The 9807-nt window shown below is 37.5% G+C and overlaps 1 pseudogene; it reads left to right on the forward strand.

Annotated features, from left to right (window-relative positions):
* The first annotated feature begins 7429 nt into the window (after positions 1 to 7429).
* Positions 7430 to 8992, forward strand: LOC143388099 (solute carrier family 2, facilitated glucose transporter member 3 pseudogene; annotated as a pseudogene).
* Positions 8993 to 9807: the final 815 nt, after the last annotated feature.

Below are 9807 nucleotides of genomic sequence, written 5' to 3' on the forward strand. Positions count from 1 at the left end.
GCAGGGGAATCTTTAGAATATTCTTATCCAATTGCTTTACTGGCAATTCTAAGAGGAGCTTAAAAAAAAAAAAAAACAGAATGCTGACAGGACTTTGGACAGTAAAGAGTGGGCTTATGAGGTTTCAGAGGAGGAGGACTGAATTGGAAATTGGACTAGAAGCCATTTAAGTTTTGTTATGCTTGAGAATTGTTTACATTTTTCCCATGTCCTGAGACTTTTTGTGAGCCTACAATTAAAGATGATATATTAGTTAGCCCAGTGAAGGAAATTTTATAGTAGTCTAGCATTCAGGCAGTGGCATGGGTATTGGCTGGTGATTTTAAGCCAAATTTGCTCTGTTAATCAGGAACAGAAATTATAGCATAACGATTTGAAAAACTTGCACATTGGCCAGAAAAGTGCAAGTAAACCTGGGACTAAGAAAGTTGTGGTTCTTAAAGACATTATAGCCGCTAAAGAATTGCTAATTTACCCAGAAACATCAAGAAAATGGCTTGGAGACATCTCAGGAGTTGTCAAGAACACACTGGTCTCAGATTCAGCGGCATAAAAGTAAGAATTTCTTTGATAAAAGACAATGGGGGTACCCTGTTTGCACAGTGAGGCCTAGGAATTTTTTTTCACTGTGCTCAGCTACTCAGGTCCTCAAATGCTGCAGCGATTATGGACTCAGGAGACTTGGCTACTGCTTAAGATAGTAGCATACAGTGAAGTCCATCACATGATTCTGGTTCTGAAAGAATAAAGGATGCTGGAAGTCAGGGGTCATGGAGGATTTCATAAAGATTTCAAAGAAAGGCATGAAAAATCAGGTAAAGTGTATCAAGATCAGAGTTCCTGCAGACTGTCCCCAAGAGAGTGATGTGGAAAGTTGTGAGAAGGAAGGCAAAGCTTCAGTGGAAACCCCTGAGATTAAGAGATGTCAGACCATGGAGGATCTGCCAAAGAAATCTGTAGGAATTGAGCAGAGACAAGTCAAGAAAGAGTCCATGTTGATTGTAACCTGGAAGGTAATAGGGGCAAAGCCCTTCAGTGAGAACATCATGAAGCCATGTACCCTAGATGCCAGATGTGGAGCTATAAGACTTGTTTGTCCAGCTGGATTTCAGTCTAGCATTTGTCCTACCCCTTCTTTCTATGCTCCTATTTTTCTCTAATTGAATGGAAATGTTTCCTCTGTGCTATTGTGTATTGGATATATGCAACTTGAAGTTGATGTTTATGGGGGAAAACATCCATGAGTTTTCCTTGAGTCTCAGAGGAGACTTTAGACTTGGGCTTTTGGGCAATTCTGAAAGTGATAAAACTATGGGGACTCTTGGAAATGGACTTAATGGACTTTTGGGGGCCAGTGACAGAATGTTTTGATTTAGATATGAACTGTACCCCAAAGCTCATGTGCAAGACAATGTAAGAATTTTTCAGAGGCAAACTGACTCCATTATGTGGATTGTGACCTAATTAGTGGATTAATCATCTGATATGAATAAATTGGGTGGAAACTATAGGCAGCTGTGGCTGGATGAGGTAGATCACTGGAGGCATCCCTTTGGGGTCCATATTTTGTCCATGGTGAGTAGAGCTCTCTCTACTTTCTGATTGCCAAGTCCTAAAATACTATCCTCCCCCATACCCTTCTGCCATGATGTTTTGTCTCACTTCCAGATCATAATAATGGACTTGGCTGTCTGTGGACTGAAACCTTTGAAACAGTGAGTCCCAAATAAACTTCCTTCCTCTAATTATTCTATCAGGTCCATTCTTTTGGTTACAACAAAGCAAAAGCTGACCAAAGGAGGTTATACCCAGATAAGTCAGAATAATAGCTCCATCTCAAGTTACTTGATGTGATCATATCATAAATGTCCCTACTGCCACATAGAGGATGAATTTCAGGTTCTGGAGATTGGGACATGGGCATTGGAGTGGGATAGGAGGAGTTCTTAATGGCTCATCATTCTGTGATTAATATTTATATCTAACATTTCTTGAATAAAATTTAAATAGATAATATTCTGAATATTATCTTTATAGCATTAATGAATAGTGTCATTGTAGTATTTTTTACTGTTCTAGGAAATCCTTCACCTCTAGTAAAATTTTTTTCAACATCACTCTGTATTTCTTGGCATATGAAATTTAAAAGCTCTCCCTAAATACATATTAAGTACCAGGGAGGTTATGTTCTCCCACATTTTGTCAATTCTATTTGAAATATGTTCATTTTACTAATTTCTACAAAAGTATATCCATCACATTATTCATGAGTTGGCTGTATGTTACAGAATACTTGGGAGTATCCAAGTATTGGATCTACCTCCTTGGTCCCTTCTTTTCTTTTCTCATCCCTAACTTAACTGCTGTTCCTCTTCTTATCATACTTCTTAGAGTACCCTGACATCTCCAAATTTTTATATAGTCTATGAAAATCAGTTCATTTTTTGAAAACTGAAATTATCAAACTTTAAAAATCATCCTAATGCACTTCAGAGAAAAGAGCCACCATTCAAGAGGTTCCTGTGTGTATTGAAAACAATAACATATTGTCCCCCCAATTGTAAATACAATTTTATAATTTATTTTAAATATATATCATTATCATATATAATCTAAAATAATGCTAAGTTACTTCTATTCTTTGGTTTGGATGTATGAGTATTATCTTACTGGCATTCATCATTTATTAATTCATTTTGCTTTATTAAGTACTCACTACAAATAACAGGAACTTCCTAATTACAAATCCAATAAAGAAGAATAAAACAAAAGGTCTTAATGTCATTGGATCACAATTTTATTGATCTGCTTTAGCCATTGCCCATCATAATTTTACTTTGACTAGCATCTTTGGTGAACTGACTTATACCCATCCACGAGTAATGGTCAAGATAAATTGATGGCAGTAGAAGGCTTAAGCTTAATACTACTACAAATGGTCTTCATTATCTCAATCCCAGTTGCCATACAAACAGAAGTTTAAAGTAGGATATTTCTGGAAAATACAGTTGATGTTCTGAATAAGCTAAAGACAAATACCTAACATGTTGAGATCTCAGAAATTTTAATTCCTTTATGCACCCACAATACACCTGCACCTTGCAAAGCAGAACTGTAACATGGCAAGAACTATATTTTACTTATTCATGTGACTTCCTCCTTGGAAAGCATATAATTCAATTAAAATGATTGGATTATTAGATACATATATTAAATACATATATCCAAATATTTAACAAGATAATAACATCTTCCATTTACGGTCACTTAACTTTGTGCCAGATATTGTGCTAAATTCGATATTTACATTGGCTTATTTTTATCCATATCACACTTTTAAGAAAAATAAAATTCTGGGGAGGTAGGTAACTTGTCCACAGCCATGTAGCTCTCTGTAACTTTGATATTAGCTGTTACTCTTTATCACTCCATAGTTGTAGTGAGTTACAATTATCTTGTAGAGTCACTACTCCTTGACTAGATTATAAAGTCTAAAAATGGTAATTTTCACTCATATTTTTCTGTATCACCAGCACTAAGCTCAGAGTCTATCAAAGTGAATGTGTTCAGTGACTGTTTCTGGAATGAAGTGATTCATCTTTACAGAATTCTTCAAGATGAGGAATCAGTGCAGAGCCTGTGGAGACTGGGAGAGCTGTAACCCATTAGATAAAGAGTGAATTGAGCTATAGCAATTGGGTCATGATCATCTCCTAGTACTTTTTTCTCATAGATAATGTTCACTTCAAAAGAAGTTTCAGGTGAGGGTCAGGTACACCAAATTTGATATCACATTATAATAAAATACTAATCTCAAATAGAATTCTGCAAGCACATAGAATTTTATTAAAAGCAGACATCCATTATCAAACACAAAACAGTTCATCCAACCTTAATCTTAAAGTCGTGTGATGTTTTTAGGAGTTCTGAGACTTCTGTTTAGGTTGATATGAACAGTAGCAGAATTCTGTCAACTCTTAGAGTTGTTCTTAAGCAATTTCAAATTCCCCTAACCCAAAGGCTGAGCACATATCACTTTATTTTTTTTAAATTTTTATAAATTTAAATTCTTTTATAAATATATTCTAATTAGCTATACATTACAGTAGAATGCATTTTGGTACATAATACATAAATGGAGTATAACTTCTCATTTTTCTGGTTGTATATGATGTGAAAGCATACCAATCTGGCAATCAAATCATGTATGCACATAGTGTAATAGTGTCCGACTCATTCTACTATCCTTCCTGCCCCAGAACCCCTCCCCTCCTTTTGCCCCCGCCACCCCAGTCTAATCCAAAGTGCTACTATTCTTCCCTAGTCCTACCTACCCCTTATTGTGAATTAGCATGTGCAGATAAGAGAAAACATTTGGCCTTTAATCCTTTGGGATTGGCTTATTTTGCTTAGCATGATATTCTCCAGCTCCATCCATTTGCCAGCAAATCAATTTAGAATAAACCATGGCCATTATTGTTGAGGCTATAGTGCATAGTCCCACTGAATTCTCATAACAATGTTGAGAAGAGGGAGAGGTTTACAAAAGTATATGAGTAAATTCATTTCTCTTAAACACCTCCAATTTCACCAGTTTGAGAATTTATATTTAATAGTTACACTAATCAACAAGCCACAAATTTCACCAATAAAGTAATTTTTTTTTTTTTTTATGTTCATCGGGTTTATTTTTAAAGCCTCGTGTATGGGCAGAGAAAGGGATAACAGAGTCTTATAGTTGATTCTTGAAGCCAGGCTTTCTGATATGACACCAGGTAAACATCACTCGGAATTTGTTGTTATTGTTGGGGATTAAATCCAGGGGTACTAAGCTACATTCCCAGAACTCCAGATTTTTTTTTTTTTTTTTTAAGAGAGAGTGGAGAGAGAGAGAGAGAGAAAATTTTAATATTTATCTTTTTAGTTATCGGCGGATACAACATCTTTGTTTGTATGTGGTGCTGAGGATCGAACCTGGGCCGCACGCATGCCAGGCGAGCACGCTACCGCTTGAGCCACATCCCCAGCCCTGAGACAGGATCTTGATAAGTTGCTGAGGACCTCACTAAGTTGCCCAGGCTAACCTTGAAGTTATAGTCCTCCTGGCTCAACCTCCTCAGTAGTAGTCAGTTCAGATGTCTTCCACAAAACAGTTTGGAATTTAGTTCTTACAGTATAACCAACTGAGATTTGTATCTTTAACTAACTATGTATGCATATATACATATGTAGATATGTGTTTATTTTGTATCTGTTTGTGCATAATCAACATTAATATATTTTATTCCAGGGGCCATCTACTCTCTAGAATTAGGGCTTAAGATTTGTGATATAGGTGTTTTCAGTAAGTCTGCATATCCATGCCCAGATAAAATCAGGCTCAGTATACAGTGGATACATGGCAAATGTTGTTGATTGACTGAAAAACATGCTATTATGTGACCATCATTATTAACGTTTGCAGGTTTCTTTTCCTAATTTCAAAATGCCTTTTTCATTTTAGATCACCCCAGGTAGCCATCTCACAACATCAATCTATTGATTTTCCCTACACGGCGGGAAGAAGAAAGAACAGTATCAGGTATGTTTTTTTTCACTACCAAAAATTATCCATTCAAAATTAAATATTAAATTTTCAGATGAAAACTTTAAGAATATTCTTACAGTGGAACTTGAGCAAATTGATTTTAGAAATTACTAGAAGTAAGAGACTTTTTCCCCCCTAACCTAAGATCTCTTTTGTGGAAAAGAAACTATTTATACAAGTACTTGCTAAGATTCCACATTGTAATTTACTCCACCTAATAATTACCCTATCAACACATATTCTGTCGAAATGTCTTTAGTCACAGTCCTTCTAATGTAATCTGGGGATTCATTGTTCTTCTGCATGACATGCTGGGAGCCTGCAGCATCTTCTTATTCTAATCAGTATTTGAGTGCATTGTCTATTGAAATAAAAGTAACAGTGATTACTAGGACAGATGTTTCCCTGGAATTTGAAAATGTAGGGGTTAAAACCAGAAATTAAACCAAATACTCTATTCTTTGCATGCACTTTTTAGATAGTAAAATTAAATTATTTTCAAGTGAAAAATCAGATACTGGTTAAAATTATGAAAATGTATGACCTGCAAAATAGATGACATCTGGAAACAGCTCATCTGCAGAGGATGTACAGTAAGTATGTTGGTAAAATGAAATTTTATTTTATATTATTATTATATTATGAATATTACTACCATATTATTTCATTATTTGGTAAAATGAAATATGAGTTGACTTTATGCCTGGTGGTTTTGACAGAGACTGGGAGAAATACAGACTAGGAAACAATAATCAGAATTTCAAGCCAGGTGTATTAGCATATAATGGAAGGATTACAAAAGTCTATGAGTAGATTATCATTATTCATCTGTACATTATTATTCTCATTTAATATTCAACGTTTCTCTGCTCCTGGATGAAAATGCTGTAAAAATCAGATGTTTTGATATTAAGTTGCCAAATATATATAGATTTAATAATAGCTAAGTGACCTTTCTCATATTGGTCATTTTTAGACATTGTATCTATGTTTATTCCTTAATGTTTATTTCTTAAGTTTTTGTGTATGTGCCAATGAACTGACATTAATACTAGATAGAATTAAGCAACAGTGTGGCCAGGGTGATTTTTACTCCATCTAATCCATCCTTCCTTCCTTCCTTCCTTCCTTCCTTCCTTCCTTCCTTCCTTCCTTCTTTCCTTCCTTCCTTTCTTCATTTTTCTTTTTGTAAAAATAATGTATTCATCCCTTTTATTTAAACACATTTTGGATTGATCCCTTCTCTTCAACCTTCATAAACACTTGCTGGGAATAGGCAGTGAATAAACAGAGCAGCCCAGATAGGGTGTGGGTACCTACCTAATAAATGTCCTAAGCAAGAACAAAGAGTCAACCTTGGAACCCTCTGTAGGGTGCAAAGTTCCACCTTAAGAGTGATAATGGGAATTTCTCAAAACAGTGGTCTCAATTGTCAGGTTGAATTTATAAAGTGACCCCTTATTTTTTTTCCAAATTGCTTAAACAATTAATAAATGGATGAATATTTTCATGTTGGAATGATTCCCCAGACTGATGACCTGCTCACAGTTTGTAGAAAATCACTCTTCAGGTCCTCTTAGATCATGAGGCCATGATGGTAATCTGCCTCATTATTCACATATGATTAGGAGATTCTAAATGAAGCATCTTTGGCATAAATGCTCATGATTAAGAGGTTATTGAGAGACACAACAATGGTGAGTGTGAGTACCTATTGCCACTGAAGACCTGAAGAAAACTTGCTGCCCAGAAGGACATTTTGAAGGTTTTGTTGATTGGAAGAAGTTTTTCTGAAATCCCATTCATCAATCTCAAAGACTTAAAGAAAATTCAATTAGGACCATGGGGACACAGAAGGTGACTCCATCCCTGATCTTTGCTGTCTTTCTTACAACAATCGGCTTTTCCCAGTTTGGCTACAACACTGGTGTCATCAATGCTCTGGAGACTATCATAGAAAACTTTCTCAACTGCACTTCGGAAGAAAAGTTAGAAGACCCTCCCAGTACAGTGTTGCTCACAATCCTCTGTCCTTGTCTGTGGCCATCTTCTCTGTTAGTGGTAGGATGGCCTCCTTCTTGGTGGACTCTTTGCCAAGTGCTTTGGCAGGTGCAGTTTTCAGTGCTTATGGTCATCCTGTTGACCATTGCTAGTGGCTGCCTCATGGGGTTCTGCAAGATTGCTACGTCAGTTGAGATGTTAATCCCTGCGTTGCTTGGTTATTGGCATTTTCTGCAGACTCTCCACAGGTTTTCTGCCCATGTACATTGGAACAGTATCTTCCACTGATCTGCAGGGTGCCTTTGGCACTCTCAACCAGCTGGGGATCATCATTGGGATTCTGGTGGCTCAAATCCTTGGTCTGGAAGTCATCCTAGGATCTGAAGAACTCTGGCCTGTGTTGTTGGGCTTAAAACTCATTCCAGCTGTCCTGCAAACTGTAGTCCTTCCATTTTTTACCCTGAAAGTCTCAGATTCTTGACCATTAACAGAAAAGAAGAGGAAAATGCTAAGAAGATCCTGCAGTGGTTTCGGGGCATACAGGATGTGAACCAAGGAATGCTGGAGATGAAAGAAGAGAGTGTCAGAATATGATAAGAAAAGCAAGTCTTTGGGCTGCAGCTATTTAGATCATCCAGCTACCAACAGCCCATCCTCATTTCCATCATGCCCCAGCTCTCCCAGCAGCTGTCTGGGATCAACACTGTGTTCTGTTACTCAACAGGAATCTTCAAGGAAGCAGATGTTGGGGAGCAAATATATGCCACCATTGGAGCAGGTGTGATTAATACTATTTTTATTTTAATTTGTCTGTTTCTGGTGGAAAGGGCAGGAAGAAGGACTCTACGTAGGATAGGCCTTGGAGGTATGGATCTGTATCACAGCTGTCTTGATCTATGTGACCTTCTTTGAGACTGGACCAGGCCCCATTCCGTGGTTTATTGTGCCTGAACTCTTTAGACAAGGCCCATGCCCCGCTGCCATGGCAGAGGCTAGTTGTTCTCATTCGACCTCCAACATTTTGGTTGGACTTCTCTTTCCCTCAGTGGCAGCCTATTTGGGAGCCTATGTTTTTCATGCCTTCGCCACTTTCCTCATTAAATTCCTGATCTTCACCTTCCTCAAAGTCTCTGAGACTTGAGGCAGGACTTTTTAGATATCACCCGGGACTTTGAAGAGCAAGTTCATGAGTCTAGTATACCTGGAAAAGGCTCCATGATGGAGATGAGCAGCATCCAACCTGTAAAGGATTCCATCACCAACGTCTTGTCCGCCTTCCTTCCACCTCCCTCCCAACACGGAAAGCAACCTCGCCCTGAATATGTAGAGAGACTTCCTCAGGATGAACCCAGGACTGCTTCTGAGGGCTGCTACTTGATTTACTTCTCATCCGGCACACGCTGAACACCCAGATGAACCCAGTGATGGGTTAGTAAGATCTTCACTGCTTTTTACATATTTTCTTTCTTGGACATTCTCTCCTATTAAGGAGAGAGCAAGTGACCTACCATCTCAGGAGGGATTGACTGCTTGGCATATGACAACTCTGTCAGCTCTTCTTTCCGTAGGTTCTAAGAATTGTCTCACTGGGGCACAGAGGGGAGTAAAGAGTGAGCAAGCGTGTCCTTCCTCCAACCTTGACTTGTCAGGAAGCAGATACACACACTGTGTGGAGAACTGTGGGAAATTAAACAAGTGTATCTTCCTTGCTTTCGCACAGCTCTGCACAGCAAAGTAACTTGAGTTTTACTTATTTCACTTTCTAGTTTTATTGCATAAATATTTAGTTTTTAAGTGTAAAGTAGTTTTACCAAACAAGGAAAACCTAAGGATATAAAAGTTATCAGGGAATGTTTAAAGAGGGGTTATAGGGCAAAGATTTGTTAACTGGAGAGATTAAGATAGAACAAGAAGGACACATTGAGGAAGAACTGTTTGTTAGTGGAGGGTATACAAAATGGTGCCTGAGGTTTGCATGTTGCCTAATGACAGTGTGTTTCAGATGGAAATTTAGTTTAATTTCTCAGAAGAGTCTAGTGACTATATAAAAAAGCTACTGGTTTTCTTTGGGACTTTTCATCAAGATTATGGTTTATAGTATTACTTGAAATCTGATGATGTTATAGTTAATGGCAGTTGATCCAGAGAAGGGAAGGTTATTTGCAGAAAGCCCTCTCCCCCTTCCCCAGTCCAATCAACTTTTTCCTCTGATAGTTGAC

Source organism: Callospermophilus lateralis, chromosome 2, assembly GCF_048772815.1.
Source record: "Callospermophilus lateralis isolate mCalLat2 chromosome 2, mCalLat2.hap1, whole genome shotgun sequence".
Taxonomy (NCBI): Eukaryota; Metazoa; Chordata; class Mammalia; order Rodentia; family Sciuridae; genus Callospermophilus; species Callospermophilus lateralis.